We start from the raw sequence: 12,086 nt of genomic DNA, 5'->3' as shown, positions 1-12,086 counted from the left end.
AACCGGATTACCTTTGCTCCTGCTCAGCTCTCGGTCCACGGCAATTTAAGATGTGACAATTTTCTGAAATAATAAAACTTCAGGTAGATAATATGTGTTACTGTCCTCGCCGTCTTCTTTATAGCCGCTCTACCTTGAATTTCAGCCATTAAAGACACGTTTAACAATGACTGATTAAACAGCGCCGCTTCATTTTGCCTAACTCAATCCTTTACAGTGGGAAATGACAATTTGCACAGATCATATCACAATAATAATTCCCAATTTTATGTACTTCCAACACATTAACCCGGCCTTGGAGACAAATGCAGGCCATTTTCTATCCCATTCAGGACAATTATCTTAAAGTTATCTGATATTTTCTAATTTAATTTTCTGCTTCCAGGGTCGGCTCCAGTGGATTTGCTTTTCTTTTTTTCGGTCACCATTCAGTTCATGGCAATTGCTTTGGGTATTATTGAATTCTATCTGTTCACACAGGTTGCTGCTCATCCAGCCGGATCGTGGGGACATATTAGGACACATTTGGAGCCGCGCGTCTTATTATTGTCTGAGTTATTGCAGTCAATCTGGAGCAACTTGTGGAAGATCTGCAGGAGAGATGGGAGGACACGTCGTGGGTTATGCCTATTCCGTATTCTTATATGATGCCTATTGTAATGATAGTCCCTGGTGGGCTGAGGGAAGGAGGGTAATATTTTAATATTTTACCTTACCTTTAAAGGGGTACTCCACTGCCCCAGCATTTGGAACACTTTGTTCCGAACATTTGGTGCGTGGACATCATGGCCACGCCCTTAGTGACACCATGCCCCTTGTGGCATCACGCCACACCCCCTGAATGCAAGTCTATGGGAGGGGGCGTGGCGGTGCCACGCCCCCTCTCATAGACTTGCATTCAGGGGGTGTGGCGTGACATCAAGGGGCTTGGGTGTGATGTCACAACCCCCACAGCCCGCACCCAGCGTTAGGAACAAAATGTTCCGAACACTGGGGCAGTGAAGTACCCTTTTAAAGAGTACCTCTCATGATCTTGTTAAATGTTATAATCCTCCCAGGTCACTGCCCCCATCATGATAAACCACCCCCGGCCTTTATTTTTATTATTTTTTAGTTTTCTACCTTGATATTACTCTGTATCTTCTGCTCAGTCTCAGTCAGATTCACAGACTGGGAAGGGGCGTTCCCCAGCAGGCGTGACATCATCTGAAGCCATACAGGGGAGAACTTCCTCCCTCACTCTGCTACACACAACCCAGAGCAGTCCAGTGTGAGATGAGCTATGATTGGCTAAGGCTTCACACACACTCCTCAGCACTCCAGACTGCATTTCCTGATTTTGGACTTCTGCCAGGCGAGCAGGAGTCCAAAGTCTGTGCAAGAGATGGGGGGGAAATGTGCTTTGGACAAGTAGGGAGACACCTAGTGGCAGCTTTTTTAAACACAAATGAAACATAGAAAACTTCATTTTTTTTTTAAAGAAAGTATATTAGAAAGATTTTATATTTACCATAAGAAGTGCAATAGCAAAAATTAGTTTTAATGAGAGTGCCCATTTAAGGGAAAGGTATCGGGGAAGGTTTCAAATTTGTTGATGGAGTTAGAAATTTTGGAGGGATCTAGGATGGGAGTCAATGATGAAACCCAAATAGGAGGCCTTTAAAATTGGCAAAGAATGGTTCCTATATTTGTTTGATTTGTTATAATTGGAACAAGGAATGGGACCAACCAGGAGAAGCCTCCTCACTCCGATGGGTCCCATAGAAACCAAATGGTCTATCACAATGGTACATACGCCCTTGGACACAGAACTACATTCTGGTCTGTTGTTAAGACCTGTAAGTATTCCGTACACTGTTGTACAACGCTATATGGTGCCTCCAGTAGACATTGTAATCTCCCTTAGAATCATTGCCTCTAGTGGAGAAATACCAGCTGAATACTGAATGGATTGGTGCCAGTGACCATGCACAAGGATTCTACATAAAATCAAAGGCATATAGAGTTAATATTTTGGCCCATAACGGCCTATGGCACAATGTTAGGATCCATGATACCAGACAAGGCTTACTGGGGTTGTCTGACAATTAAATCTATTCTCGAGTGTGTAATAAATGATCATATACAGATAAATAAGGCTATTTTGTTTTGTAATTCTGGTGTATCAGACTTCCTGTTCCTTTGCACACTCTAGTTGGGAATTCAGCCAACTTTATCTCCAATGTATCAGACTTTCTGTTCCTTTGCACACTCTAGTTGGGAATTCAGCTAACCTTATTTCCATCCCACTACACTAAACCATGACCGCACCAACATCCTGGAAGAGTCGCCTGAACTCCTGGCTACGTCGTCTTGTACATAGGAAGTCTGACACCAGACAGGACATTGGGCTACAGACAACAGAGCAGACTGTTCGCATCAAAAGTAGAAGGGAAGAACACAAAAAGGCTACTGATGAAAAGCGAGGGTATTCCATTAAATGGTACATGTCTTCCTATAGCTTGGATTTTTTATTTTTATTTAGTTGTTTGTTTTTTTGACATTGCTTTTATAGTGATAACATACATTGCAGTGCTGTATAAAGATTGTCCCCATTCGGATACACACAGGGGAGCAAATATCTAAAAGGGGTATTCCAGGAAAAAACTTTTTATATATATATATATATATATATATATGAACTGGCTCCAGAAAGTTAAACAGATTTGTTAAACAGAGTAGAAGAGGTTTGCCATGGGGATTTGCTTCTAAACTGGGTGGTTCCCGAGACAGGTGTCATCAGAGAGAACTTAGACAGTAAAGAACAACTCAACTTCAGAAGCTCATAAGTACTGAAAGGATTTAGATTGTATAATAGAAGTAATTTACAAATCTGTTTAACTTTCTGGAGCCAGTTCATATATAAAAATATGTTTTTTCCTGGATAACCCCTTTAAGTATGTTTTAGGAGTGTGGAAAGACCTGGAGGACCCCAACACAAACATTAGGGGAATATACAACCTTTATGCTCATGTTGCCCTCGGTTCGAATCAAGGACCCCAGTGCTGCAGTCACAGTGCTGTAAACCACTGAACTGAATATTTATGAAATGGAAGTTTTCAAAAGCAATAGTTATCCCAGATTTGCACCAGATACTAACAATATGTAATTTAGTAATTTTTTTTTAATTTATTTTTAGTATATTATTATGTATTAAGACATATACTTTACAGAAAGCCCCATGGACACAGGGAACAATAGACAGGAGCTGCCTCATTCACATGAATGGAAAACGTTACTGGGCGTGCTCTGTGACCTTTGAAAAAGTCATTCCACGACGGGGGGGGGGGGGGGGGGGGTTAGGCTGAGCTCCTATTGTCTTCTCTATCTTCTAATCTAATCCTGTACAGATTACTTATGAGCAGCATCCTCCCTATCATCACAGATGGAACAGGAAGTCTCAACTTAATATTAACCCTAGCGGACAGAATGGAAACTGTAAGATTTTAGAATTATTTTTTAAAATATATAGGAAAATTTGAAAGAAAATAAATAAGAGAAAAACAATACCAATGAAAATAAATAAATAAATTAACTTGATTTAAACATTAGGTCTTTTTAAGATGATGCATTCCATTAGGTAACCCCTTGTGAGTAGAGCAGTTTTCCAATCAGGATGCCTACAACTCCCAACATACAATCATTTAATGATAAGTGCATGCATTGAATTAATGTTTACCAACCAGTGCGCCTCCAGCTGTTTCAAAACGTCAATTACCAGCATGCCTGGACAGCCTTTAGCTGTCCCGGCATGCTGGGGGTTATAGTTTTGCAACAGCTGGAGGCGCACTGGTTGGGAGACACTGGGCTAAGGCTCTCTGGGCATGCTGGGAGTTGTAGTTGTGTAACAGCTGGAGGTACCCTGGTTGGGAAACACTGAAGCAGAGTAATACTACAACCTATATGAATTGACTCTACTGCTCCAGATCTGGTCCCGCTTATGACTACTCATCCCTGAAATCGTCCTAAACATCTGATCCCCCTCTGAACAGATTTTTTTTTTCTTTTAATTCACTAAACCAGATTTTTTTTTAATTTTTATTTCCAGTCCTTCATAATCGTTTTCATTATACTCCAAATGATTCATGCTAATTTTAATGCGGCGGCGGCGACGGCACAGGACGATTCTCGCCAATTATACCTGCCATTTTGGATTCATTAAATTTTGCGATTTTATGACGATTATGTTGAAAAAAAAAAAAAAAGAGGGAATGATTAAGTCTAAATATAAAATGACTTCCTCACGGCTCATTGCGCTAAAACACTTAGCGGAATCTTCGGTAGGTCCTTAAACACAAATATGGCAGCTATTAGCATCCTCTCCAGTCAGGCGGAAGATTACACCCATGGGCCTTGTAAACAATGTACTTTTTGGGGACGATTACATCAGTGAACACAGCTGGGAATGACACTATTAGAAATCCATCACCATCATTGTCTTGTTGACAGAATACATCATTTTACCCTTTATCTCTTTTCTCTTTTGTGAGTGATTTTTGTTAAAAAAAAAAATTTATGAAAAAAAACTGCGCTGCTTTTTGTGAATGCAAAGAGATGGCGAATGCGGAAGAAGTTACAAAGTATTTCAGAAGTTTTAAAAACTACAGTTTCGGCTTTCAAATAGATTGTAAAATGTATCACAGCCTTATGATTTGCCAAATAATTAACATATAGATCAGTGTTTCCCAACCAGGGTGCCCCCAGCTGCAAAACCACAACTCCCAGCATGCCTGGACACACTGGTTGGGAAACACTGGCCTTAGGCTATCCCGGCATGCTGGGAGTTGTAGTATTGCAACAGCTGGAGGCACACTGGTTGGGAAAAACTCGCCAAAGGCTGTTCAGGTATGCTGGGACTTGCAATTTTGCAACTACAGTATGACACTACTATTTATGTATATGAGGTGGTGGTACTATTTTTTATGACTGTTCAGCGCTATTATTTATGTGTATGAGCTGGTGGTATTATTCATTAGTACTGTATGGTGCTATTACTTATGTATATGAGGTGGTAGTATTATTTTTTATGACTGTACAGCACTTATATTTTTGTATATGAGATGGTGGTATTTTTTAGTACTGTATTGTGCTATTATATATGTATATGGGGTGGTGGTATTATTTATTATGACTGTACAGCACTATGGTTTATATTTATGACCTGGTGGTATTATTTATTAGTATGTTACAATGCTATTATTTATGTGTATGAGGTGGCAGTATTCTTTATTGGTACTGTTCAGTGCTATTATTTGTGTGTGTGATGTGGAGGTATTAGTATTGTACAGCACTATTTTTTAGTATGATGTAGTGTTATTTATTAGTAGGGTATAGTGCTATAATTTATGTGCATGAGGGTTGGTGTTATTTATTAGTAGGGTATAGTGCTATAATTTATGTGTATGAGGGGTGGTGTTATTTATTAGTCGGGTATAGTGCTATAATTTATGTGTATGAGGGTTGGTGTTATTTATTAGTAGGGTATAGTGCTATAATTTATGTGTATGAGGGTTGGTGTTATTTATTAGTAGGGTATAGTGCTATAATTTATGTGTATGAGGGTTGGTGTTATTTATTAGTAGGGTATAGTGCTATAATTTATGTGTATGAGGGGTGGTGTTATTTATTAGTCGGGTATAGTGCTATAATTTATGTGTATGAGGTTTGGTGTTATTTATTAGTAGTGTATAGTGCTATAATTTATGTGTATGAGGGTTGGTGTTATTTATTAGTAGGGTATAGTGCTATAATTTATGTGTATGAGGGTTGGTGTTATTTATTAGTAGGGTATAGTGCTATAATTTATGTGTATGAGGGGTGGTGTTATTTATTAGTAGTGTATAGTGCTATTATTTATGTGTATGAGGGGTGGTGTTATTTATTAATAGTGAATAGTGCTATTATTTATGTGTATGAGGTAGTGATATTATTTATTAGTAGTGTATAGTGCTATTATTTATGTGTATGAGCAGATGGTATTATTTATTAGTATGTTACAATGCTATTATTTATGTGTATGAGGTGGAAGTATTATTTATTAGTACTGCACAGCACCATTAGTTATGAGTATGATGTGGTGGCATTATTAGTACAGTACACCACTATTATATTACTGAGATTTAGATACTATGGGACAGCATTTTGCCTACAACAGCAGCAGGAGACCCTTTACTGTCAGGGCCCTTGTGCCTCAGAACAGATGTGTATCCTATAATACTGCAATGTATTGTCAGTCGCAGCTACTCCTGGTGACAACCGCTAATCACACAGTGTGCTTCAATTTAGAAAGGCAAGACCTAAAACGTCCTCAGCTCTGCTGCATCATTATAACTATGTCTTATTTTCTACAAGGAGAACGGTAACATTGTAGCCAGATACGCTGAGCTCGTCCCCCACACGTACAGTCTGAATATTTGCATTTCTACCTTGTACGGACGTGTAGGATTATTGCACCTTCACAGCTAATCCCTTTCAATGCCATCAACAAAACAATTTTATGTTTATTATCGGACTCCCTGCCGGGTCTGGACTCTGAGAAAGGATCATTTTGCCGGAGACATTAAGAACGCCGAATAAGTAAACCGTGATATTGGAAATTTAAATTGCTGCCTGTTGTGCATTGGATCCATGATATGGAAGGGAACTTCAGGAGGATATTAGAAAAATAGTGAATGTAAAAAAGGAAATAAATTGGAAGTTTGTTTTATTTTCCGATATCTTAAAAAAAAGTGTTAAATACAATCTAATTGGCTGATATAGGCCCCGCCTACTGCAAACATACTGCACAAAGGTCAACTTGCTTATTAACTATGCTAGGATAGCTGCAAATTGTGCGCACATCAGAATTAGCACTATCTCTGGTCTTTATATAACTTATATTAACTAGAAAATAGTATTTTACACCAGTTTTTCCCTCTGTAGACTCCACCTCTAATGTTCAGTTGTCTCTGTACCAGTGGGTATAAACTATATGCTATGATGTCTTCATATACTGCACACATCCTGCTCCTCTATATCTCTAGCACATACAGAAGAAAGGAACCTGCTTCCCTTTATCTCTACAGCATACCCTCAGAAAAAGAAGCAGCAAGGAGGACATTATAGAGCAGTATTGAGAAGTGTAAGATGTTAAATAATACTTATAAGAGCTTACAGCAGCTTCTGTTTGTCTGTTTCACTTTGCATTTTTTTTCTCCCCCTTCTATCTCTAAAGACTCCAATAGACAGCTGTAACCTGATCCCTCAGTGTGCTGTTTACTCAAGATAGACTTGAGCAGTTTTGATTGAATGATACATTTTTTGAGCGAATGATAAATTTAAGATGTATTACAAAAATTGTTATATTTCTTCGTACTGATTTATGCAGAGTTGTATGAAACAGCAGTGACTATTTAGGAACAATTTTGCCATCACATAACCTTGCTAGCAACTGATAAAATGAAAAAAATAAGTAAATGAAACTTTTAACAACTTTGTGGACTTACTATTTGTGATGAGTCTGGGGGATAAGACTCTATAAACAATACCGGGGTCATAAAGCGACCAATCCGTGACTGACGAGGCTTTCGATAATCAAATCTCCAACTTGGGGTGTTGCCTAAATTGTTCTCCAAATTCTCTTTACTTTGACATAATACAACATGATAAATTTCTGGCGAACTACAACTTCTACTACTAGGGGAAATTCACAATTTATATTTATGCAGCCCCCATTAAAGGGGTACTCCACTGGCCAGCGTTTGGAACATTTAGTTCCGAACGATGTGTGCGTGCTGCAGGAATCGGCCACACCCCCTCATGACGTCACTCCACACCCTCTCAATGCAAGTCTATGGGAGGGGGCGTGACGACCCCTCCCATAGACTTGCATTGAGGGAGCGTGGCGTGATGTCAAAAGGGGGTGTGGCTGACTCCTGCAGCGCGCACACAGCGTTCATAACTAAATGTTCAAAAATCTGGCCAGTGGAGTACCACTTTAAACTCTATTTTTCATAAACCTTGGAGTTCCCCTAGTGGTGGGAGGTCTTATATACCATTGTATTCATCGCTAATAAAATGCTAGGGTAATGTCTATAAAGCAGCAGCGGTAAAAGGGATCATCTGAAATGTAGCGCTGACAATGTTTATCACAATTATTATAAAAACTATGAATTTATTATTACCTTATATAATGATTTCACAGTATTCTGAATGTTTTCAAGAAGATTCATCACCTACAGGAAAAGAAGGGAAAAAAAACAATAAGTATTTCTTTACATTCACGAGTTTTGGACACATTTAAAGCATGCCATTCATATAACATTTCAAGATACACTGTCCTGTGTGTACATGAGGAGCTGCACTATTTCTGCCCACTATATAACTTGTATATGGCATTATTTTTTTTTTTTTACCAATTTCTGTCTCTAATATTCAGTTGTCCCTGAGCTAGTAGACTATCTGCTATGATGTCTCCATATACTGCACACATAGAAGAGATCAAGATCAAACTCTCAAAAGCAGCATAGAGGACATTATAGAGCAGTACTGAGCAGTGTAAGCTGTGAATCTAGCACTAGTAGGAGATAAAACACTAGAGCTTTCAACTGTTGCTCTGTATTTCCCTGCAGCGCCTTCCACTCTCCATAGACTTTTATGGATGGCTGAAACTTGATTTAACACCTACTAGAGCTTTCAGTAACATCTCGTTGTTTCTCTGCAGCTCTCTCCCTACCCACTTTTCATAGACTTCTATGGGCGGCTTTGAACTAAAACAGGAGCTTTTGTCAGCTTCTCTGTGACTATTTCTCTATCATATGCTTCAGTTCCCTTCTATTCCTCCCCTCCCCATAGACTTTTATAGGCAGCTGTAACCTGATATAACACAAACTAGAGCTTTTAGTAGCTGCTCTGTGTTTCTCTGCAGCGCCCTCCTTTTTCCACTCCAGTCTCCATAGACTTCTACGGAGAGCTGACATAACACTTCCCTCCTACTCCTTCCTCTTCATAGGATAGACTTTGAAACTAAAGAGAAAAGAAAAGTGTTTTTCTCTAATAAGATCACAAAGTTTCTTATATTTGCTTGTAATATGAATTTTGGCAAAGTCTGTTGAAACGTTAGTGACCATTTAAGACTACTTAATGTGAAAACCAGCCATGAACCATAAGTGACCATCCTCACCCATCGCCTCTCTTTATAGTTTGTTACAATGTCTCAATGCAAGTAAAATATATCACTGGGGAATCCACACTGTTTAGCTTACAGGGGATTGTTTAGATTGGACACAAATGTAGCAAATGGTCAGCTGTGGTTTTCAACCTTCCGGATGTAAACAAGGATATTCCAGTTCACTGACAGCAAGCAGAGATCTTGAAATAAGTAAGAAAATATAATAAATATATAATACAGTGATCCCTCAACTTACAATGGCCTCGACATACAATAGTTTCAACATACAATGGCCTTTTCTGGACCATTGTAACTTGAAACCAGACTCAACATACAATGCTATGGAGTCTGCGAAACGTGTCAATGGCTGGAAGAACCGAACAATCAGAATGGATATTTCACTGGTAAAACCCGTGTATTCCTAAAGTGCATGCACTGACGATGTCTGGTAGCGCTCCCCTACAGTACAGGGAGGTATTACATGTTCTGTACTCTTTACCTGTATTACTGAAGTGTATGCACTGACTGGTGTCTGGTAGCGCCCCCTACAGTACAGGGAGGTATTACATGTTCTGTACTCGTTACCTGTATTACTGAAGTGTATGTACTGACTGGTGTCTGGTAGCGCCGCCTACAGTACAGGGAGGTATTACATGTTCTGTACTCTTTACCTGTATTACTGAAGTGTATGCACTGACTGGTGTCTGGTAGAGCCCCCTACAGTACAGGGAGGTATTACATGTTCTGTACTCTTTACCTGTATTACTGAAGTGTATGCACTGACTGGTGTCTGGTAGCGCCCCCTACAGTACAGGGAGGTATTACATGTTCTGTACTCTTTACCTGTATTACTGAAGTGTATGCACTGACTGGTGTCTGGTAGCTCCCCCTACAGTACAGGGAGGTATTACATGTTCTGTACTCTTTACCTGTATTACTGAAGTGTATGCACTGACTGGTGTCTGGTAGCGCCCCCTACAGTACAGGGAGGTATTACATGTTCTGTACTCTTTACCTGTATTACTGAAGTGTATGCACTGACTGGTGTCTGGTAGCTCCCCCTACAGTACAGGGAGGTATTACATGTTCTGTACTCTTTACCTGTATTACTGAAGTGTATGCACTGACTGGTGTCTGGTAGCGCCCCCTACAGTACAGGGTGGTATTACATGTTCTGCACTCTTTACCTGCGCCAGGGTTAGCTGCTCCTTTGGGCATCAGGTGAGGGCAGCTCCATTTTCCTTTTTTTTAGGACATTGTGTGTTCTTTACAGGACCCTGAAGAAGCTTCTGTCCTCTGCCTAGACCAGTGTTTCCCAAAGAGGTTGCCTCCAGCTGTTGCAAAACTACAACTCCCAGCATGCCCGGACAGCCAAAGGCTGTCCGGGCATGCTGGGAGTTGTAGTTTTGCAACAGCTGGAGGCACCCTGGTTGAGAAACGCTGAAATAGACAGTGATTTACAGCTCCCAGCAGCTCTTTATCACTTTTATATGTAAGGATTTGCTTTATCTGTATTAGTTACCTACTTATTTATCTTTAATCATTACTTTTGCCTTTTTTTCAGATGACATTTTGGGGCTTCAGAACCAACTACCAGGTTTCCATAGAGTTCTGGTCTCAACATACGATGGTTTCAACATACAATGGTCGTCCTGGAACCAATTAAAGGGGTTATCCAGGAAAAAACTTTTTTTTAAATATCAACTGGCTCCAGAAAGTTAAACAGATTTGTAAATGACTTCTATTAAAAAATCTTAATCCTTTCAGTACTTATGAGCTGCTGAAGTTGAGCTGTTTTTTTCTGTCTAAGTGCTCTCTGATGACACGTGCCTCGGGAACCGCCCAGTTTAGAAGCAAATCTCCATAGCAAACCTCTTCTACTCTGCTCTCTGCTGACATCTCTGCTTGTCTCGGGAACTGCACACTGTTGCCAGACAGAAAACAACAACTCAACTTCAGCAGTTGATAATTATTGAAAGGATTAAGATTTTGTTAATAGAAGTCATTTACAAATCTGTTTAACTTTCTGGAGCCAGTTGATATATAAAAAAATAGTTTTTTCATGGAATACAGTGACCCCCTGACTTATGATGGCCCCGACATATGATCATTTCAACATATGATGGCCTCTCAGAGCCCATCGTATGTTGAAGGCAGCCTCGACATATGATGCTGCTGTGTGTCGGGGCCATCGTACAAACAGCTATCTGACAGCGCTGACAACTTCAGCAACTGACAGATAGCTGTATAATGTCCCCGTGTGCCCCGTTCTGCCTCCTGTTACTCACATGCTGTCCTGCTAACTCACGCAGGCTTCCACTGTGAGCTCTGTGTAAGCTCCGCCCCCCAGTGCAGCCATAGCCAATAGCCTGCAGCATCTTGCTGCAGGCATCCAATGAGCTGCTGGCTGCCCTCCCCTTCCTTTCCTATAGAGCTGTAGTCGGCAGGATGGTAATGGAGGACATTCTGTCCCCCCTGAAGGTATATAAAGAACTGTACAGTACTGTATACAATGTCACACATCACATACAATACATAGACACACTATACACCCCATACATCAATGTTTCCCTATCAGTGGGCCTCCAGCTTTTGCAAAACTATAACTCCCAGCATGCCCAGACAGTCAATGGCTGTACATGCATGCTGGGAGTTGTAGTTGTGCAACAGCTGGAGGCACCCTGGTTTGTTAAACACTCCCCATACACTCCACATACAATGGTCATCCCAGAACCAATTAGCAGTTTCCCATAGAGATATGTATTCAACATACAATGGTTCCAAGGCCCCAGAACCAATTACCATTTTTACATAGACATATGTACTCGACATATGATGGTTTCAACATATGATGGTTCTCCTGGAACCAATTAATATCATATGTTGAGGGACCACTGTA

The 12,086-nt window shown here is 40.2% G+C and overlaps 1 protein-coding gene across 6 annotated transcripts in view; it reads right to left on the bottom strand.

Moving 5' to 3' along the window:
* DAB1 (DAB adaptor protein 1) overlaps positions 1-12,086 on the bottom strand; it is a 705,741-nt gene that overhangs the window by 465,468 nt on the left and 228,187 nt on the right. For all 6 annotated transcript variants that reach the window (XM_056532962.1, XM_056532964.1, XM_056532963.1 and 3 more), the window contains exon 2: positions 8,202-8,252. The gene's annotated coding sequence lies outside the window, so the exon portion shown is untranslated. The remainder of the gene's footprint in view (positions 1-8,201; positions 8,253-12,086) is intronic.

The sequence above is a fragment of the Hyla sarda genome, chromosome 7 (assembly GCF_029499605.1).
Source record: "Hyla sarda isolate aHylSar1 chromosome 7, aHylSar1.hap1, whole genome shotgun sequence".
NCBI lineage: Eukaryota > Metazoa > Chordata > Amphibia > Anura > Hylidae > Hyla > Hyla sarda.
Note: the sequence above shows the minus strand (reverse complement) of the source record. Positions and strands in the feature narration are given on the sequence as shown.